The sequence below is a fragment of the Acinonyx jubatus genome, chromosome D3 (assembly GCF_027475565.1).
Source record: "Acinonyx jubatus isolate Ajub_Pintada_27869175 chromosome D3, VMU_Ajub_asm_v1.0, whole genome shotgun sequence".
NCBI classification, from domain to species: Eukaryota; Metazoa; Chordata; class Mammalia; order Carnivora; family Felidae; genus Acinonyx; species Acinonyx jubatus.
Genome location: NC_069392.1, coordinates 35,835,968 through 35,862,896, shown reverse-complemented (window position 1 = coordinate 35,862,896; position 26,929 = coordinate 35,835,968). Strand labels below are relative to the sequence as shown.

General features: G+C 42.5%; 1 long non-coding RNA gene across 2 annotated transcripts; it reads right to left on the bottom strand.

Moving 5' to 3' along the window:
• Positions 1-5,759: 5,759 nt before the first annotated feature.
• On the bottom strand, positions 5,760-26,386 carry LOC106984545 (uncharacterized). Of its 2 annotated transcripts, none has more exons than XR_008291606.1 (3): positions 22,890-26,386; positions 11,202-13,321; positions 5,760-7,561 (listed from the first exon to the last, which is right to left on the bottom strand). It is a non-coding gene; the product is annotated as an uncharacterized LOC106984545 (long non-coding RNA). The 2 variants fall into 2 exon arrangements; XR_003423555.2 differs by having other exon boundaries at positions 13,195-13,321.
• Between the last annotated feature and the right edge of the window lie 543 nt (positions 26,387-26,929).

Genomic DNA, 26,929 nt, shown 5'->3' with positions numbered 1-26,929 from the left:
GCCAGTCTGTGTCCTGAGAGGGACAGACAGAGCACGAGTGGGGGAGGGGCAGAGAGAAAGGGAGACTCGGAATCCGAAGCAGGCTCCAAGCTGTCAGCCCAGAGCCCAACGTGGGGCTTGAACTCACGGACTGGGAAATCATGACCTGAGCTGAGGTCGGACGCTTAACCAACTGAGCCACCCAGGTGCCTCCCCCCTCCTCGCCCTGAACTCTACTTCTTATAAAAACCCCACTCACACTGGATTAGAGCCCACCCACATGACCTCATTTTGCCTTAATTACCTCTTTAAAGGTCCTGTCTCCAAATACAGTCACGGTCCGAGGTACTGGGGGTTAGGACTTCCACATATGAAATTTGGGGCCATGGGGAGGTGAGGGAACACACAATTTAGTTCATCAGGGAGCCCTTCTTCTCTGTTTCCCACGTGCTCCATTCAGTTCTCTGCGCAATTCCCACGGGCCAGAAGCCCCAGTTATGTGCTTCCTTTTCCTTTCTAGGTGGGAGTTTTCTTATTTTTCCCTTTCTGATATACCTTCTCCCCTTCTAAAATGGCAAAATGCTACTATGGGGCAGTTTCCAAGGGGAAGAAATGAGAAATCCGTTAGTTTAATATTTTCAAAGTATTATCTTCCTTACCTTTATGTGGAGGTTGTGAATAAGCCTGGCAAACTGGGAAGGAGGTTGATAAAACTGACTTGCATAAATCCGGGCACCTGAGAGCCCACATGCCTCAAGAAAGGAAGGGTTGCACAATGGGCTCACCAGCCTTTACACCCCGGGGAAGAAAGACCCCCGTACCATCTGAGAGAGTTTGCTCTCTGACTCTGTAACTATTTGGACCCCAGTAAAAGGCAAAACCATAAGAGAAGAAAGAAGTCTTTTACCCAACTGGAGAGGCTCCCTGGGGCTCTGAGATTCCAGAACAAAGGGAGGACTTCTAAATGGGGCCAAGATTCTGAGGGCAAAATGGGTTTAGCAAGCTAACAAACATCCAGATCTTGGTGATGATAGGATCTCTTTCGTACCCTCAAGCTATGAGGCGTAGGAATATCCAGATTCTTTGAATTTGATCAAGAAAGAAAAAAAAAGTTGAAAAAAAAAAGAGGGCCTAGTTAATTGACAACATTTTCATGGCCGTTTGTTCTTCAATAAGCAGTTTTGAGACCACTTAGCAAGTAACTTTTTACCTCCAATCCTTTTCAACTTGAATGAAATGTGTTTCTTGTGTGGAATTTTTGTAAGTTTACTTTCTGTATTAGAGGGGTTGTCAGTATTTGATGATGAGCCTGGAGCCAGCTGAACATTCTTTAGAAGTTTTCAAGGTATCTGATTGAGTTTATCAGCTTCTTTTTTCATAGCTTCTTTACTGCCTCTCCGAGTGATTAGAGAATTCTTTCAAAATTGTGCCAAGCTTGAAGTGATAATGAAACACTGCTAACCAAAAAGTGGTTGTACAGTCATGGAGGATAGGATTGCTGGTTTACCAAGTAATGAAGGACCAACAGCGCCGCCTGGTGGAATAACACGGGTACTAAGTGTTTATGGCAGCTAAGAGGAACTCCATAAAATCAGCACAAATTCAGGGTTAAGCCTCGTTTTATTGCAGATTTTCACAAGTGCAATCAAAAACTGTAAGTGAAAATTCTAATCATCTGTTAAGAAGAAGTTAAAAAGTATGTCGATTCCGATTTTTGTAACTCAAAGAATGTATAATATCATGCATTTGTTGAAATAGTCTTGAGCCTGAAAACACAGATAAACGCGACTCTAATGATACCAGAACAAGCCTTCATCTTAGCTTATCAAAACATAATCACAGTGATCTATCAAGAGCAGATATTGCTATTCTGTCCGTAAGACCAAAATATTTTGACTGCATTTTCATGAGAAGTTAATAGATATGGGAATACATTTGGGAAAAATTCTAAACTGCCAAGAAAGGAACACATATTTAATTTTTTTTTTTCCAGAATTTTCTCCCAAGTGTGAACAATGCTTAGTAGAGATTGGTGATGTTCATCACTGTCTTTCCTAGTTGCCTCATTCAGCTAAATGGAAAATTATTCTGCATGATTTTAAGTTAATGTACAATGAGAGAGAAGAGATTCCCAGAAGATTTTGAAAATTAAATGAAAGAGACCCACAGGCCAAAGTTACACAGACCCACAAATTGCATAGAGAAATCAAATCCATAAGATTTGATAATCTAATGGAAAAGGCTTGACAGAAGAGAAATCTTCTTGAAGAAATCACTTCATTCGGACTCTCCTGGTCATTGAATATGAGCCTGTATTCGTGATATTTGTTCACAGTCTAATTGCATTCACTTAACAGGTTAGAGGCAAGCTATTATCAAATGAGATTTTAAAATGTAAGCCATAAAGACTTGGTTAACATTTAATATAAACCCATCCCTTTTTTTTTTTTTTTTTTTTTTTTTGCATTTAATAAAATGAACAAAGAGACAATCAAGCTTTGAGCCAGGAAGTGAAACGTTCAAAGTTGTTTGTACTTTCGGGCAGAAAACCCAAATCTGTTGATTCATGATCAGCTACAGAGTTTTTTTGATATCAACACCTAGAAAAATGAGTTTCAGGGAAACCAGTTTCCATGAACAGAACCTGATGGGTCAAAAACCAGTATCTCTATGTGTGTGTAATTTCTGGAACGGGATCTAAACTTGAAGTCCTGGTTTTGTCCAGCAGTGGTTATCTGGGCCCATCTATCCCATCCAGGCCTCTTCAAGCACACCTGTCCCAACCACGGAAGTGCCAGGACAGAAGCTGAGCTCACTCCTCCCCGCTCAGGATGTAGGAGATCCTATCTCCCAGTTGCCTGCTTTTAAAACGCTCTGTACCTCCTTAATGACCTTGGTTTTTTGATTCTGGTTTTTTTCCCTCCCTATGTACATGCTCTCAAACACTTAGCTATGAAGACAAAAAGAAAAAGAAAAAGTGTATTTTCCAACAGTGGCATCTTTTCAATCACTGTCAATGAGACTATGTTGACATAATATGACAATTGTTAAGGATAAGGTGAAAAGACCGGGGGAGAGTCTGTGATTTTGTGATTCCAACAGTCAGGGAGCAGATACCCTGACCAATTGTTCTACTTACATATGCTAAATATGCTAGGTTAGGAAATCAGGAGGGCATATTGATATGCCTGCAAGCAGTTAAGGCAAACACACAGGCCAAAAGCAAAGTGAAGCTGGAACCTGAGATGGAAAGTAGACAGGAAGCGGGTTTTAGCCTCAAGGACATTTGCCAAACCTTGTGCCTTGGTCTTTGGTTTTCAAGGCTGGTCCAAGAAGAAAAATCTAACAGGAGACCCCCTTGTATATTTTTTTTGGTGCCACAAAAGTAGTGTTATATTTTTTAAAAGGAATGTGTATAATTACACACATTCACACACACATATGTGACTTTAGGGAATGACTGATTTGATCATCTCAGACTACACGTATATTAAATCTTCTGCTGTTGTTGAACATTGTGATTCTATTAGCTGTCAATTCCACAGAAACAGTCAAATTTGTTTTACAGTGATGAATAACCCTACTCATTATTATTATTTGTTAATTTTATTTTTTTATTTTTTAAAATTTACATCCAAATTAGTTAGCAGGAGACCCCCTTGTATTGGGTTGGAACCTCAAACAGTTACCCACTTGGTGTCGGTGTGGCCTAAAGACACTGACCCCCTACCCCCAGGGCAAGATCAACGGATCAATTTGAATCCTTGAGCTAGAGAGGGGGAGCAAATCTTCCCGAAAAATGCTCACCACCAGGTGGCCTTATGCAGGTTTGCACCTTGGTGCTCCGGAATTTCTGGAACCATGATTTGGTTTGCAGTCACCCAGGGTTGTCGGGGGCCTCAGATAACTGGGAAAAGCAGACCAAAGTGATCTCTGAAAGCATTTACCTTCAAGTGACCTCTAAGAATTCCCTCAAAGAAAATTCCAGAAAATATGACGTCAACATTAAAAATCACAAAACACACAAGGAGTCACGGCTCCACTATCGAGAGCTGGCAAAAACAAAGACGGCAGACTAGACTCATGAGACGGCAGGTATTGGAATTATCAGATACAGAACGTAACATAAAAATGTTTAATGTTTTAAAGAAAGAAACATGAGAGCTTAAAATAGTAATAAATAAAGCAGTTTTAAAAGTAACTGAATAATTTCTGGACAAGATCTGCATAATAATTGACATGAAAACAGTTGAGTGGTTTAGCAGCAGTTGTTACCTAAAAGACAATCAGCAAAATGAAAGCTAATCCTGAAGATATTATCCAGAGTGTGGCACCTAAGACCAGCACCTAATGGCAAATCTGACAGGTTAAATAAACACACAGTGGCTAGAGACGAAAGGTCCACTCAGTGAATGTGTCAAAGGTAATATTTGAAGAGAGAATAGCTGTGGATTTCTCAAAGCTGATAAAAAGAAATCTTCGGTTCACAGACTAAATCCAACAATTTCCAAATACAATTACAAGAAAAAGAAAAAGCCGTGCACGTTTCATTGTATCATCGTGAGACAAACAGACCATTGAAAAACCTAGAGAGAAAACACGAAGTAACGACAATTGCATGACAGTTCTTCTGAGATCTGATTTTCCCATGGGCAACAGTGGGAGATTGAGGACACGCTATAGTATTTTTAGCGTGCTTAGAGAAAGTAGATGTCCACGTAGAATTGTATTCTTGGCAAAAACTCTCTTTCAGAAGTGAATGTAAAGAAAAATCATTTTCAGAGCAATATAAACCTTTGTTAAGGACATTCGGAAGGATGGATTTCATGAAAAGGAAAGTGACCCCAAATGTAGATCTGAGATACAATGAAGGGCTGCTGAGAAAAGGTAATGTATGCAAGCCCTGGCTGTCGAAAATGATAGCAATAGATCCTGTAGGATGACACAAAAACGAGGGGAACATGCACTACCAAAGGAATCATCAAAATTACAGAGTTTCAAATTCCTCGTCTCATTTAAGAAAACCATAAAGATATCCACTGACTCTAAACTTGGTTAAGTTAAATAATATATCAAAATGTCTGGGGTGACCATTATGCCAACCATGTGTCAGAGGCTCCGATGTTTGTATTTTTCAGTCCAGACCTCTGCCCGGCACTCCAGATGCATATATCAGACTGCTTATGTGACATCTCCACTTGCATGTCTATTGGACAACCCAGATTTACCCTCATCTGCAACCCCCGCGAGCCCCCCAAACAAACCCTGTCCTGCTTGTAAGCTTTCCCATGTGATTGCAACGGCATGCTTCCACTTGCTCGATACAAAAACATCTTTTTCAGTTTATCAGGATGACTGAGTGACTCTATCCTAAAACTATTTCCGGACCACCTCGTGTACTTCCTGCCGCTAACATCCTGCTCTGACCCAGCATCTTCTCACCTGGATTACTGCCATCGGCTTCTGTCTCCCCACCTCTGCCACTGGCACTTTAGATTCTGTTTCTCTTATAACATCAGGGTAATCCTTTCAAAATAAGTCAGATCATAACAACTCTCTGCTCAAAACCCTGAAATAGCTTCTCATTTCAACCTAGAGTGAAAGCCAAAGGCTTCGCGACAGTCCTTACAAAAACCCACATGTGACCTCCTACCCTGCTCCCCCTGCTGAATCTGAAACAGGCTCCAGGCTCTGAGCTGTCCGCACAGAGCCCGACGTGGGTCTCGAACCCATGAGCTGTGAGATCATGACCTGAGCCGAAGATGGACACTCAACCGACTGAGCCAGCCAGGTGCCCCTTGCTTCTCCCTTCCTTTGCTGCTCTGACTTCATCTCCTGTCTGCCCCACTGGCTCCCTACTCTGCCCGGAGTGCCAGGCACACTCCTGCCTTCTACAGTGCACTGGGAGTTTCCTCTGCCTTGAATGCTCCTTTCTCAGACATCTGCGGGACTAATCCCTCACTGTTTGCAATAGTTGCTCATATGTTCCCTTCTCCATGAGACCCACCCTATTTGATATTGCAAATCCGTCCCCATTCCTGCCATCCTGCACTCCTGACCTTATTGCCCTGCTCCATTTTTTCCCTTTTCTCTAGTATTTATCACTTCTAACATACTATTTAATTTGATTTATTGTATCTACTGTTTATTGTTTCTCTCTCTCTTTTTGAGGGAAAGAGGAGGGGTCCCCTTGAACTCTAAGTCACTGCCGCTGTAAGTGGCTGTAAGTCACTCTTTTTGAGAGAAGAGAGAGAGAGTGACCGGGGGAGAGACAGAGGGAAAGGGGGACAGAGAATCCCACGTGGGCTTTGTGCCGATGGCAGGGAGCCTGATGCAGGGCTCGAACTCACGAACTGTGAGATGATGACCTGAGCTGATACCGGATGCTGTACTGACTGAGCCACTCACGCACCCCTATTGTTTTTCTCTTGATTTCTCTCTCACATGCCCTGAAATACAAGATTCATAAGAATAGGAACCTTCTCTCCTTCCTTGTGTACCAGTCTACCCAAGCATCTATGACCTGGCAAGTTACCCGGTGGTGTGAGCCCAACTGTGCTCCTGAGGAGACTGCACCCTTGGCAATCACCCCTTCTCAGTTAAAGAGTGCTGCACTCTCTATCCACAGTCCTGATGGCAAGACAGGACTTGAGGATCCCTCGAGTTCCACACAGTGTCCTTCCTGCCCCACTGGGTAAGAGCAGCTCTGGTTCCACTGGGTAATCAGGTGATTCCTCTGCCTGCCTGTGTGTCCCCCAGGACAAGGAGCCCAAAGGGGACCCCTGCTCTGTCTCTCAGAGCACGTGTTTATACAAGCAACAACATGCGTCATCCACAAGGACACAATTTTGAACAAAAAAGGGTCACAGCAAAATACATGTAGTATGATTCCAATTTTATGTGTTTAAAAACAGTTTATTATATATATGTACAATGTAATATATATGTAATATATATTTATATATATACATTTATGTAATATATATAATACATACAATAAAAAGGTATTTAGCAATGTGAACATATATAATAAAATTATGTAGAAAGCATGGAAATTATCAGTCGAAAATGAAAAATCACCGTTCCCTCTAAGTGAAGAGCGAAGACAATGGGACACACGCCAGACTTCAAAGGTCATGGTAATGAGCCATTTCTTAATCTAACACTGTGGGCACATAGTTGGAACTATGTCCATATTCTTTTCCCTTACATGTCTTTGTGTCTGTTAATTTATTGTTGAATTACCCAGGTGGGAAGTTTTATATGACATAGAAAGTTGTGTAAAATACAATAGTGCCCTCAAGGAACTTGCTGTCTAGTGAGGGAAATGGACATGCCCTTCGGTGATTATAGTACAAAGCAGAGATTGAAAAGGAAATAGAAATGTTGCAAATAACATGAGGCCAGAGAGCTAAATGGAGCACATTAAATGGCCAGAGAAGGTTCGTAAAAGGAGCGGCACTGGAGATGGAGCTTGGAGGAAGAGTTCATGGTGATTCCAGGTGAGTCCTGGTGACGAGACCCCTGCACAGCGCTGGAAGTCATGTGGAATGGGCAGAAGAGAGAGCAGACAGGATTCCAGCTGAAAACACATGGAAGGGATAGACATTTGTCTAGTTCTCAGATTTAGACTATAACCGTTGAGGGTAGGAATTCGAAAATAAAAGCACCAATTGTGAATGGTAATTTATACACATTTTTTTTATTTCTTAGCAAGATTCTACGGGAAAGACAACATTGTTCTATCCTTACACATCCCTGTGGAGCAAGTAACCTGCCTTTAGATGCAACTTGAAAGCTGGTGCTCAGGTGAAGGTCTCTCACGTGGCTGGTGAGGCCATGGAAGGTTATGCTTCCTGTGTGCTTTCCAACCTTACAGTGCAGAGCTTCGCACCGCAGGAGCAACCCATGTCCTCCAACGGCTATCAGGTGTATTTTAGATAAAAGAAAAAGTCAAAGATATGTGTGGAAGGAAAACATATCCCTAGTAACAACGAGATTGTCACTAGGAATTTGGGAGTGTGTCATTTACAAAGAAAACTCTTTCATGGACTCCTGCTTTTCTTGGGAATTACATGTGCTCTGCGATGCAGTTCTCAGTCCGGAAGCTTCCACGGATCTGCAGTGATTACCCAGCATGATCGGGAAACTGGCCCATAACTCACTCGGGTTGGCTGGAGTGTGATGTGCTTTGCATTTTGTGATCGAGAATCCTTTCAAACGATCACTTGTAGCTTTGGTTTTATTCTAATTCTGGTAACACATTAAAGCGTCATGATTTGGGGGATTTACTGGTTGAATATGGGCCAATAGAAACTGAGTCTCTACTAGGCCAATTGCAGTGTTTCCCATGAGACTTGGCTACTACACAGAGCAGGTATTGTGATTCGTCCAATAATCGGAAAACCTGAACTGTAACTTTGGATCTATCGCTGCTTAGGCATGGGCACTCAAACAAAACACCTCGCCTCTCTGCGATCAGAATCGTTTTCTAAATAATGGAAAGAGCACCACTCGGCCTCCCAACTCCACAGGGTCCTTATGAAAAATCAGAAAATCAAAGTGGTATTTGTTTGAAAACTACAAGGTTCCGCACACACACAGCAAGATGAATAGTGTTTTTCCTAATAAAGCAATTTAGAAAATGAATTAACTTTTTCAGTTTTATTAATGTAAAGTGATATGAAATAAATGTTCATGTTTCAAAGACAACTTGATAAATTTTGGCATTATATGTATACATACACACACACCATATACATACATCCCCCAAACTTTCTTCATACCCCTTGGTAATCTTTCTTGTTCCTCTCTGCCACCATAGCACTAGGTAATCAACAGTGTACTTTCTGTCACAATAGATTGTATATTCAGGGATTGTGTATAAACGAGATCATAAAGTATGTACATTTATGTGTGTGTGGCTTCTTTCACTCAGCATCATTATTTTCAGACACTTCTATCTTGTTATGGATCCCTAGTTTGTTACTTTTTATTGCTGAGAATTATTGTTATTGCTATGCATTATTCCATTACATGCAGGTAGTACAATTTGCTTCTCTGTTCACTTATTGGTGGACGTTCGGGTTCCCAGCTTTTGGCTATTATAAATAAATCTCCCATGAATATTCAAGTATAAATCTCTGTGTAGACATATGTACTCACTAACTTAAACACGAGTAGAATACCTAGGAGTAGAATGACTAGATCATGGGGTAAGTGTGTGTTTAAGTTTTTAAGAAACCGCCCAGGTGTTTTGCAAAATGTTTACACGATTTTACAGTTCCACCAACAGTATATGAGAGTTAAAGTTGTTCCTTGTGCATGCCAACACTCGGCATGGTTAGTCTTCTGAAATTCAGCAATTCCAGTAGATGTACAGTGGTATCTTATTGTGGCTTTGATTTCCATTTCCCTGATGACTAACGATGTTGCACATATTTTCACGTGCTCATTTACTATGCGCATATCTTTTTGGTGAAATGCCCCAACATTTGCCCATATTTTCCTGGGTTGTTTGTTTTCTTATTACTGAATTCTAAGAATCCTTATGTAATCTGAGTACAAGTCCTTTATTGGATATGTGATTTGCAAATATTTTCTCCCAGTTCATAGCTTGTCTTTTTATTCTTTTTTTAAAAAAAAGTTTATGTGTTTATTTTGAAAGAGAGAGAGAGAGTGTGTGTGTGTGTGTGTGTGATCAGGGGAGGGGAAGAAAGAGAGATGAGGAGAGAGAACCCCAAACAGGCTCTGTGCTCTCAGCGCAGAGCCTGGCACAGGGCTTGATCTCATGAACTGTGAGATCATGACCTGAGCCGACAATGGATACTTAACCGACTGAGCCACTCAGTTGCCCCTTTCTATTCTTGTAATAGTGTCTTCCAAAGGGTAGATATTCTTCCTTTTTATGGAGATTATTTTATCAGTTTTTTTTCTTTTAGGAGTTGTGTTTTGGTGTTATCTAAGAAGTCTTTGCCTTACACAAGATCACGGAGATTTTCTCTTATGTTTTCTTCCACAAGTTTTATAGTTTTACGTTTTACACTTGAGTCTATGATGCATTTTTATATATGATGTGAGGTTTGGATAGAGATTTTTTTTCTCTTTTCTTTTCTTCTTCCTCCTCCTCTTCTTGTTCTTCTTTTGTGTTGTTCCAGCATCATTCGTTGAAAAGATTGTCCTTTAGCCATTAAATTGCACCTTCATAAAAAAATCAGTTGGATATATGTGTTTATATTTGAAATATTTCTGGACTCTCTGTCTTTTCGTGTGTCTGGTGGCCATCTGTATATCTTCTTTGGAGAAATGTCTGTTCATGTCTTCTACCCATTTTTTAAAGGAAATAATCAACAAAACTAAAAGACAGCCTACTGAATGGGCGAAGACATTTGCAAATGACATATCCAGTAAAGGGTCAGCATCCAAAATATGTAAAGAAATTGGGGCACCTGGGTGGCTCAGTCGGTTAAGTGTCTGACTCTTGATTTTGTGAGACTGAACTCCACATTGCACACTGTGCTGGGTGTGGAGCCTGCTTAAGATTCTCTTTCCCTCTCCCTCGACCCCTCCCCTGCTTGTGCGCACTCTCTCTCTCTCTTTCTCAACAAGAAGATAAAAATATATAAAGAACTTATACGACTCAACACCAAAACAAAACAAAACAAATAAGCAGGTCTCATTTTAAAGTGTTTTTCACCACTGAGGCAATACCTTATGAATACTCAATATGAGTATTCTATAATACCTCTATATGAGGTCATGTAAGCTACAAGGTTTTTCCACTCTGGAACACAAACTCTTGCTGGTCCTGTGTGATTTGATAACAGTTGTTCCTGGTCTTGGGTCGATTTATCACATGCATACACTGGTCAGTCTTCAGTTGCAGACTGGAGGGGGCCATTTCAGAACCCCAGAACTCTCTATATATAGCTCCCACCTCTCTAGTTTTTTGCTTTGTAAACTCCAGCCCCTTTGGTCTCCCCGTACTCCCAGCATCATCTCCTGAACTCAGCAAGACTGCCCAGCTATTCCTGGTTGCCTCTCTCTCCAGCAAATGAGAAGACAATGGTGTGGGTTACCGTGTTTGTTTCTCTTATCTCAGGACTCGTCATCCTGCCTCAATGTCCGATGTCTGAAAACCAGTGCTTACATATTTTGTCCCGTTTTTCAGACATCCCATTTTGACTAGAAGTGAAAATCTCAAATGTACTATTGATACTAACTTTGATTTCCACGATTCTGTCTTTCCTGCTTGCCTTTCAGCTTCCATGTTAGGATTTCATGAAGCCAAAGCCTTATTAAACAGGAATCCAGGGCTTGGAGGAAAGAAGGAACAGGGGGTTAATAAAGTTAAAGACAAAAATAATGCAACACACCTTCACTGGGCTCCTTCTATCTTTGAGGCACTGTGCCTGGAGGCACGCAGGTATTAGACGTTTGCATAAGCCACAGTCCCCCACAGGGACTTCTAGAAAGACTTCAGGATTTCTCTGTGAAATGGAGGATACGCCTACCCATTGCTTTTGTTCTTTGCTACTCCCTCCATTCATGTCCCAAGCCTCCTATAAAAATATTTCTTCAACCAGACAGCCTGTGTTTGCTGCTTGCACGTTGTGGGTATCTGTGATCTTTTCCTAGTTGCTATGGGTTTCCTAAGGCTGCCTGCTCAACCATTCAGCCTGATTTGAGAAGAAACGTTAAAGCCATTAGTTGCATCCACTTAGGGATGATCTTACAAAACCTGACTCTTGTCCTCATCTCAGTTCAATTATGTGTTGTGTTTTCCTGAATTTGCTGATGCTTTATTTATGTTGGGGCACGCGGGCAGCTGTGCTGGCCTTGTTAGAGGGGTCTGCGCCCTTGCAGGAGCATTCCGTTCTGCTACATTTGTGTCACACATTTGCTACACAATGAAAAGCTGAAGCGGGGAGGTTCAAGGAAATGTCAGCCCGGGATGGGTGTGAAGCTCCGGCTGTGCTCTTCCACCTTCTGGAGGAAACGTTACTTTAAATTGATTTGTCATTTGCAAAACCACAGTCCTAATAAATATTTCATTAGAAGGTACTACCAGCTTTTACAGGACACTGCCAATCTCTGCAGGCTCCAAAGCTGATATGAGTTAATTCTTAGACTTTTGCTCATTTTTTGAACTGCCAGTGGAATCGAATGGCACCCTCTTACTAGAAGTCTAGCCAAAGAAAGGGCTATATATTCCCCGTAGGCATAGGCATGATGCCACTCATGCCATCCCGTGTGAAAGGGAAACCCAGGAAGTTGCTTGGAAGGAGTAGAAGAACCTTCTAGAAGGAACCTTGTAGAACTCCTCTTAGAAAGGAGTGAGAACCTACTAAGTATATGGACCAAAGATACAGAGAAGAAAATTCCTTCCTTCCCCACCTGTTCACACTGGGCTACCATTCGGACTTGATCTTTAATTGCATTCCTTTTATTTGTGTACCTTGTCTGTCTCTTCCTTGAGGCTGAAACAAGAATATGTGGCATGGTGTGACTGGTGGGGTGCCAGAGCCATGGCTCGCACACACAGCATTGCTCAAGGGCAATCCACATGGCATCCTCTCATCTGTCTGCACATACCGTCTCCTCCCCTGAGCCAACCCAGACACCCATTTCAGCTCTTCTTCGAGTTCAGGTGCAAAGTGCTCTCTCAGCTACAGAGCTGCCTCAGAGTTGCCTCTCATCCTTCTACCAACCCATATCAGCCTCTCTGCCTTCTCTCCCCTCACTTCTTAGAGGGAGTTTCGAATTCCTTTCTCTTCTAATCTGGAAAGGTGGACAGGACTTCAGCACTATACCAGCAACTGCCTTCCAGATTTGCACACCCAAACTTATTACTGTTACTCCCCTAAACTATGAGCTATCCAGGTAACAGATTCCAACTTCTTTGGAAGGGATTTTGATGGCCATTCTTTGTAACATATTCTTTCATTTTGCATCTCACTTCTAACCAGGAAGATTCTCAAAGTAGTATTTTCCAACACATACAGTGATTCCAACAGAATTCAGATGGAATAAATCTCCATCACTTGACATCAGAGTACAAAGTATCGGGGCAGATCACTAAGAGATGGAACCATCAGACAAGGTTACAAAGAGAAGGTAGGAGTGGAGCTGGACCTTGACGCAAGAGTAGACTTAGGGTGAAGATAAAAAGGGAGACCATTACAATCTATTTTCTAACTTCTAAGTTACGCTTACGTTAACTCTTCCTAAATAAAAGCACATCAGAAAGAGCAGGATATTTTCATCACATTCTTCACCGAAGTTGGCTATGATGATTTCTTAGTCATTTGGGAAGATGCCGGATCTTCACTCCAGAGGAGATCTGGAAGAGAACATGGGAGAGAGGGCATGGAGACATGGGTGTGCGTCCTGTGATGGTGGCCATTGTGGTAAAGGCAGTCATAGTAACATGCATGTAACATAGGCAAAAGTGAATTAATATGACCTGGGGTTGTAAGGCATAAGAGTCCCAAGCTGAAATATATATTTCTTTATAAATCAGGTATCAATTTCATGAAATAAAATTCACCAATTGTTAGTGAATTTTGATAAATGCGTTTTGTCATGTAACCACCACTATGATCATGATATAAAATATTGCCAGAACCCAAAATTATTCCTTTGTGTCTCCTAACAGTCCATCTTCCTGCACACTCTGGGCCCCAGCAATCACTGATCTCCTTTCTATCACTATGGCCTTGCCTTCTAGATAAATGGAATCACACAGTATGTAGTCTTCTGGGCAGATATGAGTCAGAAAGAAAGGGAAAATTCTTGAAGCAGCAGGCAGAGCTCTCTGCTTTGTATGATCAGGGCAGGCTACAGGCATCATGTTTACAACTGGAGGGTCCAACCTTTGCCAAACACTTGTTCTACACAGGAGGAAATGCACAGAGACCGACAGTGACCTGCCCGTGGTCATAAAGAAATCTGTGGGGAAAACACAGAGCAAACAACCAAGTCACAATTTCTTTTAGAATTTGACAAAATATTCGTTTTAAAAAATGTCACATTTATTTTGAGAGAGAGAGAGAGAGAGAGAGAACGAGCAGGCAAGGGGCAGAGAGAGAAGGAGATGCAGAATCCAAAGCAGGCTGAGCTGTCAGCACAGAGCCTGACGCGGGACCTCAACCTACAGACTGTGAGATTGTGACCTGAGCCAAAGTCGGACAGTTAACCATCTGAGCCACCCATGCGCCCCCAAAATTATTCTTAATTTCACCTTAAAAAAGTAAATGCTCTACAGTAAATATCCAAGCCACCTAAGACAAGCTATTTGATTTCTCCGTCTTGGTCTCCTTGTTGGTCAAATAGAAAATAATTGTATTTAAACAAAGAGTTTGTGGGGATTAAAATAGGTAAAAATGCAAAGGTCCCGGCTCAGAGTAAACAAGTAGATGTGAGTTATTCTGTTATTAATCATTGTTACTATTCAAATATTGCAACCATCCCAGATCTTTCCAGTTTCTAGAACATGACATATTCTCTCATTTCAAGTTCGTCTCACATGACTTTGTCAGGAAAGCTCTGTCTCAGGCCCTCACCTGGCTTAATTCCTTAGATCAGCTTTACTGCCAACAGAACCCTCCCTTAACCTTGTCAACCCAAGTTAAATATACCTGTTACTTCTCCTACCATATAGTAGAGTCACATTATATATGAGAATCAAATCGTATTTGCTTTTGCAAGGCAAAAATTACGTAAGTATAGCCAAATACCACGTACAACTACATACACACCCACACTCACACACATGCTTACACACTCACATACTTGCACTGACTCACTCATACTCAGACATATACACACACACTTTAATAAGTTACCCTAAATATGTCCAACACGACTGAGTTTTCCTGCAGCATTGGTACGGCGATACAAGAACACAGGAATCAAACACATGAATTCAAAGCACGGGGGCCAGCTAGTTACCAAGCAGTACTCTCTTTTCCCCCGGCACAAGTGTCCTGAAATTTATTCCAGGGCATTCAAGTCCAGCTGAGACAAACAGCTCCCACCCCACTCCAACTTAGCACATTAACCAGGCACATGAGGTCATCTGAAATTTGTGTTTAATGGACTTCTCCCACAGGGAATGCCAAGAGATATAAAAAGCCCAGATCATTTTGAATCAGGAGGAAATTGTTTTCTGTTTATTAAATCGTACTGGGATAACCAGATAGCTATTTGGGGGGAAAAAAAAATACCAACTTGGATTCTTACCTCCCACCTAACATAAAATAAATTTCAGTGAAATCCAAAATGTAAAGGTTTCAAAAGTTAAAACTGAAACCCAAATGCACTAATATTTTAGAAGGAAATAAGTGAAAAAATTTTGTGGGAGAAGGAGAAGGAAATCATACCAACAAAATAGGATCCAGGACATGGAACCCACAAAAAAAAGAGATTGCTCTAACATGCTACCAATCTAGAGAGACGTGTCATTTCTCATGAACTCTTGTACCTCTGCCTTGACCTTCTCCTTCCATTTCTTCTATCCCAAGTAGTTTCACACTAAAAGAATATTTGCTTCTTGGGGGTTCTCAAGGCACAAGAGATCAAAGATGGAGAGCATCTTAGTAACCTAAGGTCACACAGATCTCATGGTGCCCCTGATCTTGTAAACAATCAAACGGTACAAATTAGACCACTGTTCAAAAGATTTGTTTTATCAGTTTTATTGAGATATAATTGACATATAGCATGGCATAAGGTTATGGTGTGCGGTGTGTTGATTGGATACGCTTATATATTGAAAAATGATTACCACCATAGCGTTAACTAAAACCTACATCACATCACGTAATTACCGTTTCTTTTTTGTGGTAAGAACATTTAAGGTCTACCGCCTTAGCAACTTTTGAGTCTATAATACAGTATTGTTGACTATAATCATCATGCTTTATAATATATCCCCAAAACTTATTCATCTTACAACTGGAAATTTGTACACTTCGACCACATCTTCCAATTTCCCCCACACCCAGCCCCTGCTGACCAACACTCTAGTCTCTGTTTCTATGAGTTTGGCTTTTTTAGATTTCACTATAAGTGCTATCATACAGGATTTGTCCTTCAGTGTCTGACTTATTTCACTTAGCATAATGGCCTGAAGGTCCTTCCATGTGGTTGCAAATGGCACAATTCCCTTCTTGGTCACGGCATATCTTCTTCATCCATTCATCTGTCAGTGGACACCTAGGTTGTCTCCATATTTTGGCTATTGCGAATAATGCTTCAATGAACATGGGCGTGCAGATATCTCTTCAAGATCCTGTTCTCGGTTTCTTTGGATAAATACCCAGAAGTGGAATTGCTGGATCCTATGGTGGTTCTATTTTAATTTCTGAGGGACCACCATACTGTTTTCCATAGTAGCTGCACCAGTTTATCTCCCTACCAACAGCGCATGAGGGTTCCCTATTCTGCACGCCCTTGCCAACACTTGTTACCTCTTGTCTTTTTGGTACAAGCCATTCTGACAGGTGTGAGGTGATAGCTCATTGTGGGTTTGATTTGCATTTCCCTGATCGTTGGTGAGGTTTGTTTGAGGACATCTAGCCTCCATTGTTTAATTTATGACCTGTACTCCCGTGAAATTCATCCACTTAACATGCTGAAGTCCACACAGATGCTCTTTTCCTTGGTTAGCGCTGCTTTGCCCTCTTTGCCATCATTCTGATCTCCAGCCTTGTCCCATCAGCCACTATTTATTTATGCTCTTCCTTCCTCGTCTCCATTTCATAAATTTTTTGAAATACTGGCTTTGACTTCTGACCTCTGTTGCATACCCACAAAGCCCTTAACTGTTTCTTTTTAAAAGCTAGTGAGGAGTATTAAAAATAATATTACCAAATAATGACATAAAATAGAAAGCAAATACCAAAAGCAGTCAGGTAAACCAAACCACAAAAACTTTTGATCCAAACCAAAACAGATCATGGGAGGTAATTTCTAAAACACAATAACAACCTTGACTGCTTGGGTCTTAATAAGACTACAAAGTTGGCAGGGGCGGGGAGGGGGGCAGGGAGAGGAGGGACATTAGGATGGGGATTGGGGGAACTGGAGGGGACCCAACTGAAAATGTGAACATTCCTGTTCAAGGGAAGATCTGTGGGTTTGGGGAGAGTAGCCTAAGAAGGGGCAGGGAGAGGAGAACCTTCCCGGTGGGGGTGGGGTTGGGAAGGGTGTGGTCACTGGAGGAACTAGATGGCGCCCTGGAGAGAGCCAGGGGAGAAGGAGGAGGGGCATGCAAGGTCCAGCCTGGGGAAGGACTTTTGTCTTTATTCTCAGGGCACAGTTGAGGTTTGGCGGCCTGAGTAGCCTTGTGATGAGCGCATCTGAGCGGCAAATGCACGTTCACATTTCATTCCAGCTGCCACAGCACACTGTGCCATCACTCCCACACCCCCGCAGCAAAGCGCCAGCATCTTTTCTATATGAAGAAAAGAGCATATGCATAGGTGAGCGCACACCCATATGCACCCGGCCCAGAAAATTACAGGGTGCCAACTTGTTAACATGTCTCAAGAAATTCCATACTTGCCCTGGTACCCAATATTCAGATGAAAATATCCACATTAGAAGCAAGGATTGACACATCCGTGTCTGTATCTCCATCTTTTCCCCTTTAGGACTGCAGTTACCTATAAAAAGTCAGGGAATAATGCTTCATCACTGCCACAATGTCCAGTCTAAGAAGATAAGGAGGTCTTTCCACTTAAACTAACCAGGTAATAAATCTCCAACTTGAAGAATGTATCCAATCAAATGATATGAATACAGCTTTATATTCTTAATTGCATTTTATGAATTCTGCAATTATACCGTACAGAGGTCCACTAGACCCTGCTGTGTGCTGAAAAGTGAGGTTGAGAGGGAAGATTCTAGAGCGGACGGTAGAGATGAGCCAGGCGGGTCTCTGATCCTACAACTTTCACAGCATGGGCCAGAATGGCATCTGATGCTAGATGCCATGGAGTAACCCAGTGCATGGACCACAAGCGTCTCCAGACTCCCGTCTGCTTGGCCCCATGACCAGCTCAGCCCTGCATCTCCTTTGCCTTTTAATCCTCAGGACCAAATTCTATTCGTTCCATGGGGAAGAGAAATCTTAACTTCTTTTGCTAATAAGCTTAGTTAACATTTTGAGGGCAGTTAAGCATACGGCAGGCCTTGTACTAAGCATTGTGTGTGTGCTAACTCCCTCAACCGTCACACTGGCTTGACAGGTGGTTTTGCCATCTTCATTTCACACAGGGGGAAGCCAAGGCTGAGAAAGAGTAAATAAGTTGCCTAATGTGCTATCGGACAAAAAAAATGGTAGAACCAGGATTAACATCCAGTTTTGTCAAGTGCCCAAGTCATTTCTCTTTACTAATGAATGTATACTAACCTGGTCAAACTAAACCTGGTCAAATCCATCTAAGCATTTGTTAACTGGCTATATAGCAAGGATCAGAATGATGAATTTCTGAAAAAGTACATTAACTAATGGTAATAATAATAATAATAACTTAAATCTGTGTGGTGAAGTATGGTTTATAATGAGTGACCACACCTGTTATCCCACTGAACCATTTCCATAACCTTCTGATGTAGACGGCACATGTCTCTACTTGAGGTTCAGAAGCTGAGCGAGAAGGCGAATTCCCTGGGCAATCAATGGAAAAGCTGCTTCTGAAAGCCAAGTTTCCCCACTGCAAGTTGAGTTTTTTTAATCCAGCGCCCAATGTCATGAAAATATCCATATTTGACGTACCCAAATGTGTCAACATTTCCTCCAGCGCCTTCTGTGTGCAGTAGGGAGGTCACCAGGCTCCACACTGACACTCAGTGTTCTGCAGGCCACCCAAATTCTCCTCTTCCTCCCTCAGAGCTCATCTTAATTGTATGGAGAGTAGGCAACTATTCTCTTCATGGGTCGATCTCAGAGGCACAAGGCAGGCCACACTGGTGACCAGAATAATTCTACCTACTGACTAAAGCCTGGAAGTCAATCATTTACAGTCTCAGTCCTGTTATTTTGAGGATTTGATTCTGGCTTAAAATATAACGTCCCCAAGAAAGGTAGTACTTCAACGTGTTTTCAGGAAAGGGCCATGTAGGAGAGCAGGTTGTTGTTGAGCCTGGAGTCAGGACACCGGGATTCAAGTTCAGCCTGTGCTTTGCCATTGGCAGGGATCTGGGGGCATCCCTCGATGGAGCCAGATCTCTGTCCAATTATCTACAGATTCAGAGGCAGTAAACCAGAGACCTGGGATTCCCCGCAGCTTTAGCATGATAGATTTTTCAGCTTTGTTGTATGCCCTTCGTTGACGTTTAGACCTTTCAACTGTTTTGAATTATGAGATTCAAATCAACAGTGGAAGAGTACAGATTCCTGTTGATGACATACTTTAGGGAGTCTTTAGTGTCTACTGGTTAAAAATAATTTGCTTGGCTCTAAAAAGATAGTTGTGAAACTTTCTGGCAGGACTTTACATGGAAGGGCCTGACTATGGCTAGCCCATTTCAAGTGACACTTGTTGAAGTTGCTGAAAACAAAATCTTCCTTGAATACCCTTCCAGAAAAAGGTGATGCTGCGTCAACTCAATCCTGAGAGCTGTCACTCTCCTGCAATCATGTTCAAGAGGATCACCTTCCCAAACGCTTCCCAGCTCTTCACCTCAGCAGTCACTAAACCCCATGTTCTTTTCATAGTTTCTTTTTTTTAAATTTTCTTTTAATGTTTATTTATTTTTGAAAGAGAGGGAGAGAGACAGAGTGTGAGCTGGGGTGGGGCAGAGAGAAGAGGGAGATACAGAAGCCAAAGCAGGCTCCAGGCTCCTAGCTGTCAGCACAGAGCTGGATGTAGGGCTCGAACCCATGAACCGTGAGATCATGACCTGAGCTGAAGTTGAACGCTTAACCGACTGAGTCAAACAGGTGCCCCTCATATTTTCTCCATGTACTTTCTTTATTCTTTTCATTTTTTCCCCCTCTCTGTCCATCTATTTTCCATTCTATTCACTTTTGCTATCTATTCTACTCTTTGGAAAAATGCCTAGAGCTCAATGTCTTACAGACTTTCGGTAAACAGAAGAGTTTTATTGTGTAATTGGGGCTAATCTAGCTCCTTGATAGATCTGCTGACTCTGTTAAACCTGCAAAATGTCATTCTTGGGATTATGGTAAATCCTGTAATTAGTTAATAAAAATTACTACACTGCAGAAAGTCTATTCAACCTTCCAGCTGCAAAAGCCCTCCCCCATCACCCCATCTTCCTCCTGGCTGTGGCTCAAGGGCAGTGTCCATACCTCGGTGCCTCCCCCATAGCAGATGCCAAAGCGTTCATATGTAGCAGTAATGCTGGATTGAATAAGAGACTGACAGGCACATACTAGTACTTCATGTAAATACACAGAAACAGATTGGAAAGGGAAGAGGAAGACAAGGTGAAGCAGATTCTCTTTCTTTCTTTCATCGAGTTTTTAATTTGTATTCCAGTTAGTTAACATAGTGTTATATTAGTTTCAGGTGTACAATATACTGATTCCACATTCACTTTCTTTGATGCTGACTGACTGATTTTCCTGATGTGCTTCCTGTTGTCCATTATACCTGCCCCGATTTCATTTAGATAAGCCCCCTCTGTGTTTTCATATGGGAAGGGAGAAGCCAGACACTGAAAATGAGAGCAGCTGTCATTTATGGGCATGTCCTACAAGCCAGACTCTGAGCTGAGGCTCGCCCAGTCCTTACAGAAATTCTCTAATTTGCAGGGAGAACCCAAGGCCCCCAATGCAGGACCATTCTGTCATTGGCAAAGCCGTTTCTCTTCTGCTTTTTTGGAAGAGAAGTAATTTTTTTTTTGAATTGGGAATCAATTTATAGGGCGGTAATTCTCAATGGTGAGGAAGAAAACACAGGCATTTGTATGTATTTCAAAAGAATCAGGGTTTGGGAAAGAGCATAAAAGAAACAGAAATGTAATTCCCAAGCTACTGCAAGAAAAACACTAGACTCCCCAGACTGGAAAGAAAACGTTTCCAATGATATGTAAAGAACATTCCCCCACTATCATCCCTAGAACCTCCCATTTCCATCCCCCCCCCCCACACCCACCCACCTTTCTGACTAAAAGTCCACTCAACATTTTGAGGACAAACATGGCGGCAGGGTAGGAGGAGTGGGGGATGGGAGGGTAAACGAGAAAGGAGGGGCTCACACAGTGATGGCAAGTCACTGTTAATAGCAAGGTTGTTTCATAGCAGGACATGTGGGAATTTGTCTGGGACCTGAGTGAAGAAATGATGCAAGTTGTTGCCCTGGTGAACAATGTCCTTCACGTGACAATCTAAGGTGCAGCTTCCCTTGCTGTTGGGGCTCCAGCATCTTCCCACGGAGGTGGCGCTCTCTGGTCTGCTGTTAAACCCTTCCCACCTTCCCGAGATATTACCTGGAAGCTTTTCTACTTAGCGATACACTTTCCTTACTTAGCAAATTAATCCTTCCAGATTGCAGAGGAGAACTATGGCCCCGGTTCTGAATCTCGTACAACAGCTTCCTTCCCCCTCCCCCACATCCTCCTCCTCCTTCTACTCTGGGCTCTGTGGACTCACTTTTCAAATCTTTTCCCTTTTCAAATGGGCGCTTGTCTTGAAATGCGCTTGGAACAGCACAAGTGTCAGGTTGGCCCCGGGTCACCTCTTCCCTCACCCTGCACACTGCCTTTCAAGCTTCTCTCTCTGCTCATGGGGACAAAAGTAGCTCTTGTGAGATCCTGGATATCATGTACTTGAGTGCAAAATGCACCAGATGAGGCACCGGGAGCCCCAAGGTTTTGACTCAGCTTTACCTCTACTGACCTGTTTGACCCTGAGGGAGTCACTTAGTGTCTCTAATCCCCAGGCTCCTCGGTTTAGATGGATGGTCCTCAGAGTTCTGCCAGCTCTAGAATCCTCCTCCTCTGGGGCGCCTGGGTGGCTCAGTCGGTTGAGCGTCTGACTCTTGGTTGGGGCTCAGGTCATGATCTCACAGTTCATGAGTTTTCACACAGTTGATTTTTTAAAAGCCGCAATGTGAACACATCACTAGTGCCTCTGAGAAAATCTGGGCAAGGGAGGGAAGTCTAAGCTGTGCCAGCCTCACAGTCAACTCACCTCTACCTGAGAGTTCACCAGTAAGAGAACGCCTCAGGTGAGAACAGAGATATGGCTCTTCTAAGATCACAGGTTCATGCACATGGAACCAGAAGCCTCTGAAATAAGATGTGGCTCTATATCTGAGGATTTCAAATGCTTACAAAACAGAAAGACATTTGGGAGGCATAGGAACCATCCTAGACTTACTCTTCTTTGCTTCTCGAAGGGCAAATACATTGACAGGGATGTGAACCTGATCGAAAAGCCAAAGAGCCAAGAAGCAAAACAAAACAAAAACCTGCTCCAATTTGCTGAACAGCAGAACAAATTGAATCCAAATACACACACTTTTATACAGCCACAACCCAAGGCAAAGTTTGATTTCTTTCCCTTTCAAAAAAACAAGACAAAACATGTTTTGCTTTCTTTCCCATAATGTTTTCATTAATTTTGTTCTGGAATTTTCAAAAGCTCTCTAGGTATAGTATGCATGATTTTCAGCCAAACTGAGCTGCGATAATAATAATAATAATAATAATAATAATAATAATAATAATTTTCTCATTTTCTTGTAACTAAACTTCAATCTGTCTCATGCCCTCATAGCTGCCCGGAAACTGAAAACTCACGCAAACTCATCCATATAAATGCAATTTAAGTCAGTGATTTTGTAGTAATTTTTGGTTTAAACTCAATCAAATTAAAAAAAAATGTTTCCTCCCCACCCCTCAGTTGGTTCTGAACTGGCTGTGGGACTTACCACCCATTGGAGAACAAGAAGCTGGAGGCGCTATAAGAATGTCCTGAAGGAAAGGGACAGAGCAGCAAGAAAACTGAAAGCAGCTTCATTCCCAGGACGGAAGGCTGCCGTGACTGCTCGTTCTCTCCAGAAGGACATCATACGGGCTCCAGGCCTGGGATAAGAATGTTTTGTCTGGTGCCAGATGTACTCATGACCCAGTATGGAATATACTGCAGGTGCACGGCCTGTCAAGATGCCAAATACTATGTTGTACGTGCTCGCTGTTACCAGGTAATTTGCAAAAATAAAAGAGGCTTGAGCCAGGGGACCGATGCTTCGGCTCCTGGAGAGTCTTAGCCCCCTGGTTTCCAATTCTTTCGTCACCAAACCTTTAGGACCTGTCTCTCTGCAACCACCTAACTGCCTCTCAGGGCAATGAGACAGGCAGCTGGGGAACCTGCTGGCTACTCTTCCAGCATCTGGACTGGCTGGTGATCCCATCAATTCTCAGCACCCCTAGCAAGCCCCACCCTCAGGAACTCGTGGCAGGCTGCACAGGAATTTGCAAAGGCTCCAATCCGTGCAATGTGGGCCTTGATGTGGGGCCAGCCTGGTGAGCGTGAGAAAAAGGCCTACGTGCCTGAGTGGAGCTTGCAAGGGGACAAGCACGGGAGACAAGACTATGCTACCACGGGAAACGTGTTAATGTAGACACAGAGTTTACTCTAGAGTTAGATGTGATGTATAACTGCAAAAATTATACAGCATTTGCCATATTTAAGACTTCTTTCTATTCTTTTTAATTATTTTATTTTATTAAAAAATTTTAATGTTTATTTTTGGGAGAGAGATAGAGACAGAATGCAAATGAGGGAGGGGCAGAGAGAGAAGGAGACACAGAATCCAAAGCAGGCTCCAGGCTCTGAGCGGTCAGCACAGATCCTGTCACGGGGCTCGAACTCACGAACCGTGAGATCATGACCTGGGCTGAAGTTGGACGCTCAATTGACTGAGCCACCCAGGGGCCCCCAGAGAGATATTTTTTTAATGTTTTGTTTATTTTTGAGACAGCGAAAAATAGAGCATGAGCGGGGGAGGGGCAGAGAGAGAGGGAGACACAGAATCTGCAACGGGCTCCAGGCTCTGAGCGGTCAGCACAGAGCCCAATGCCGGGGCTCAAACTCATGAACTGCAAGATCATGACCTGAGCTGAAGTTGAGCCACCCAGACACCCCTATTCTTTTTAATTATTTTAAAGAGATATTTAGAATCCATTACAATATTAAGTCATTAAATCTTGCAAATACCTAGAAGCATGCTCTTTCGACCCTTGGGGACTGATAGCCAAAGCCACGTATTTATTTATTTTTTTAAGTATGACACCAGAGCAATGACGTCCTCTTCAAACTTACATTGAGCAGAATCATCATTATACAAGACAGGTCTTTAACTCTCAAGTCAAATAACTCTTTAAAGGTGATTTAGTTTGAGAAAAGCGACACTCAGGGGGGCACTTCCCATTTCTTTTCTGTGATACTCAGTCTCCCTACCTTCTCTCTGCCCCACCTGCCGCTGCTCCTCCCACCTGATTGTATCCACGCTTCCATTCCAAAGTGCTGGCATGTTCTCCTGCTGGAGCCTCCTCTCGCCTGGCCCCACCATGGCCAAACCAGGCTCCTGCCTCCCCTGAACCTTTCTGCACCTTCCCATCCCTCACAGAGCTTCTTTGTCCTTCTGTCTCTTCCCAGCAAAACAGATTTCTGCTACAGCCCTCGTAACCATGCATAGAAATATTGTGTTACATTGAGAGTAGGAATTCAATAGGAACTGAGGGGACTTGGCTTTGATTTTGCTGTTCCCCCAGTGGCTTTCCCTTCTTTGTGTTCCTAGGACCTCACACCCAGCCTGGTACCCAGCAAGCACTTCATTAATGCTTGTCCAATGAATGCAGGGGATGCTGTGGCATGAACACACTTGGGCTTGACCCGGATTACTTTGAGCCAGCCAGAGTGAAGTTTTCAGTTGAGCCAGACCCTTTTTCCTCGCCTGCTTATTCCAGGACAATTTCACTGTCTCGTTCATGGGTTTTTTTTAATTTTTTAAAGTTTTTTTCTTTAAGTTTATTTATTTACTTATTTACTTATTTATTTGAGAGAGCAGGGGAGGGGGAAGAGAGAGGGAGAGAGAGAGAGAGAGAGAGAGAGAGGAGAGAGAGAGAATCCCAAGCAGGCTCCATGCTGTCAGTGCAGAGCCTGATGCAGGTCTCCATCCCACGAACTGTGAGATCATGACCTGGGCCGAAATCAAGAGTCAGACACTGAAGTAACTGAGCCACCCAGGAGCCCCTGTCTCGTTCATTTATGAAAGTTATTACAATTGGCAACAGTGCTGACTTGAATTTTCCTTCATGACTAAAAAAGGCATTATTAATTGTTGAAAGGGGCTGTTAGGTATATGGGGATTTGTTGTGCTTTTATACAATAACATATTTTTAAAGTATTATTATTACCCAGTTATAACATGAGTAGAATCAGAGAAAAAGAAAAAAAAACCTTCATCCACATGCCTGACACTGTAACAAATCAGTTTCTACTCTTCCCTGCTTTCTTTCAATTCGCCCCCATGTGCATATGTAATTTGTATACAGTTGCCATCATGTATATACATGTTTCTAAGCTAAGAGGCATCTTAACTCCCTTTCTTTCAGCTTCTGCTCACTTAAAAGTCAGGTGCCTATAAGACAACGATGTCCATGATGGCACTGGCGGTGATGGCTGTCCCTTAATGGAGTTCCAGCCCTGGGTCGTTACTGCTTATGTTCTATGTCTGATCTGAGAACAGACTCAGCAAAGCTGCAAACTTGTCTAGAGTCACAAAACCAGTGGAACAGTAATAATACTTGTCATCATGAATACTCAGCAGTTACTTTACTCTATGCCCGGCTCCTGCTAAGCAGTTTACCTGCTTTATTCCATTGAATCCTCAAAGCAATGCCACATTATTATTATCCCCTTCCCCCAGAGGAGGAAACTGAAGTTTAGAGAGCCTAAGTCAACAGCCCAGATCACACCACTAGAAAATGGTAGAGCTGGGAATTGATCCTAAGCTCTCGGACTGCAAAGCCCGACTTGTAACCAAGGATTTGACACTGGATGTGGACTCCCTCAGACTCAGGGCTTCCTCCCCTTAATATTCTGCCTTATCATGTTGACAGGGAGGGAGGTTCCTTCCTGCTAACCATTTAAGCAAAATCTGAAGTGAGAACAGTAATAGGTAGTTGGGGGAGGGTATTTTTTTTTTAATGTTTATTCATTTATTTTGAGAGAGAGCGAGAAGGCGAATGCACAAGCGGGGGAGGGGCAGAGAGAAGAGACAGAGCCCCAAACAGGCTCTGGACCACCAGCATAGAGCCCAGTGCTAGGCTTGAGCTCATGAACTATGAGATTGTGACCTGAACTGAAATCAAGAGTTGGATGCTTAACTGACTTTGCCACCCAGGCACCCCAGTAGTTTTTTTTTTTTAATGTTTATTTATTTATTTTGAGAGAGAGAGAGAGAACACACACACATGCACGAGCAGGGGAGTAGAAGAAAGGGAGAGAGAATTCCAAGCTTGGAATAGATCAAGCCTGATGTAGGGCTTGATCTCAGGGAACCGTGAGATCATGACCTGAGTTGAAACCAAGAGTTGGACGCTTAACCGACTGAACCACTCAGGCTCCCTGAGTTGGAGGAGTTTTTAAATAAGATTTTAAGGGAATAATTTATCAAACGCATAAGTTAAATGCACATCACGCATATTTTTAAATTCCTATTGGAGAAGCATGTATCTCAGACTGGACTGAATGGTTCACTTGACTGAACGTAGTCTCTCTGCTTCTCATTTTGTTTTTAGCCATTTTTCAATGTATTAATCTTAAAATGCCACAATAATTTGAAACTTCTTAAAAGGAGACTTGATCTTTAATGAGCTCTGCTACTCTGTTCTGAGGGTATTATATAGCATCTCACTGCTCTTAAATTCATGACCTTGCTTTCTGATACAAACTGAACGTGCA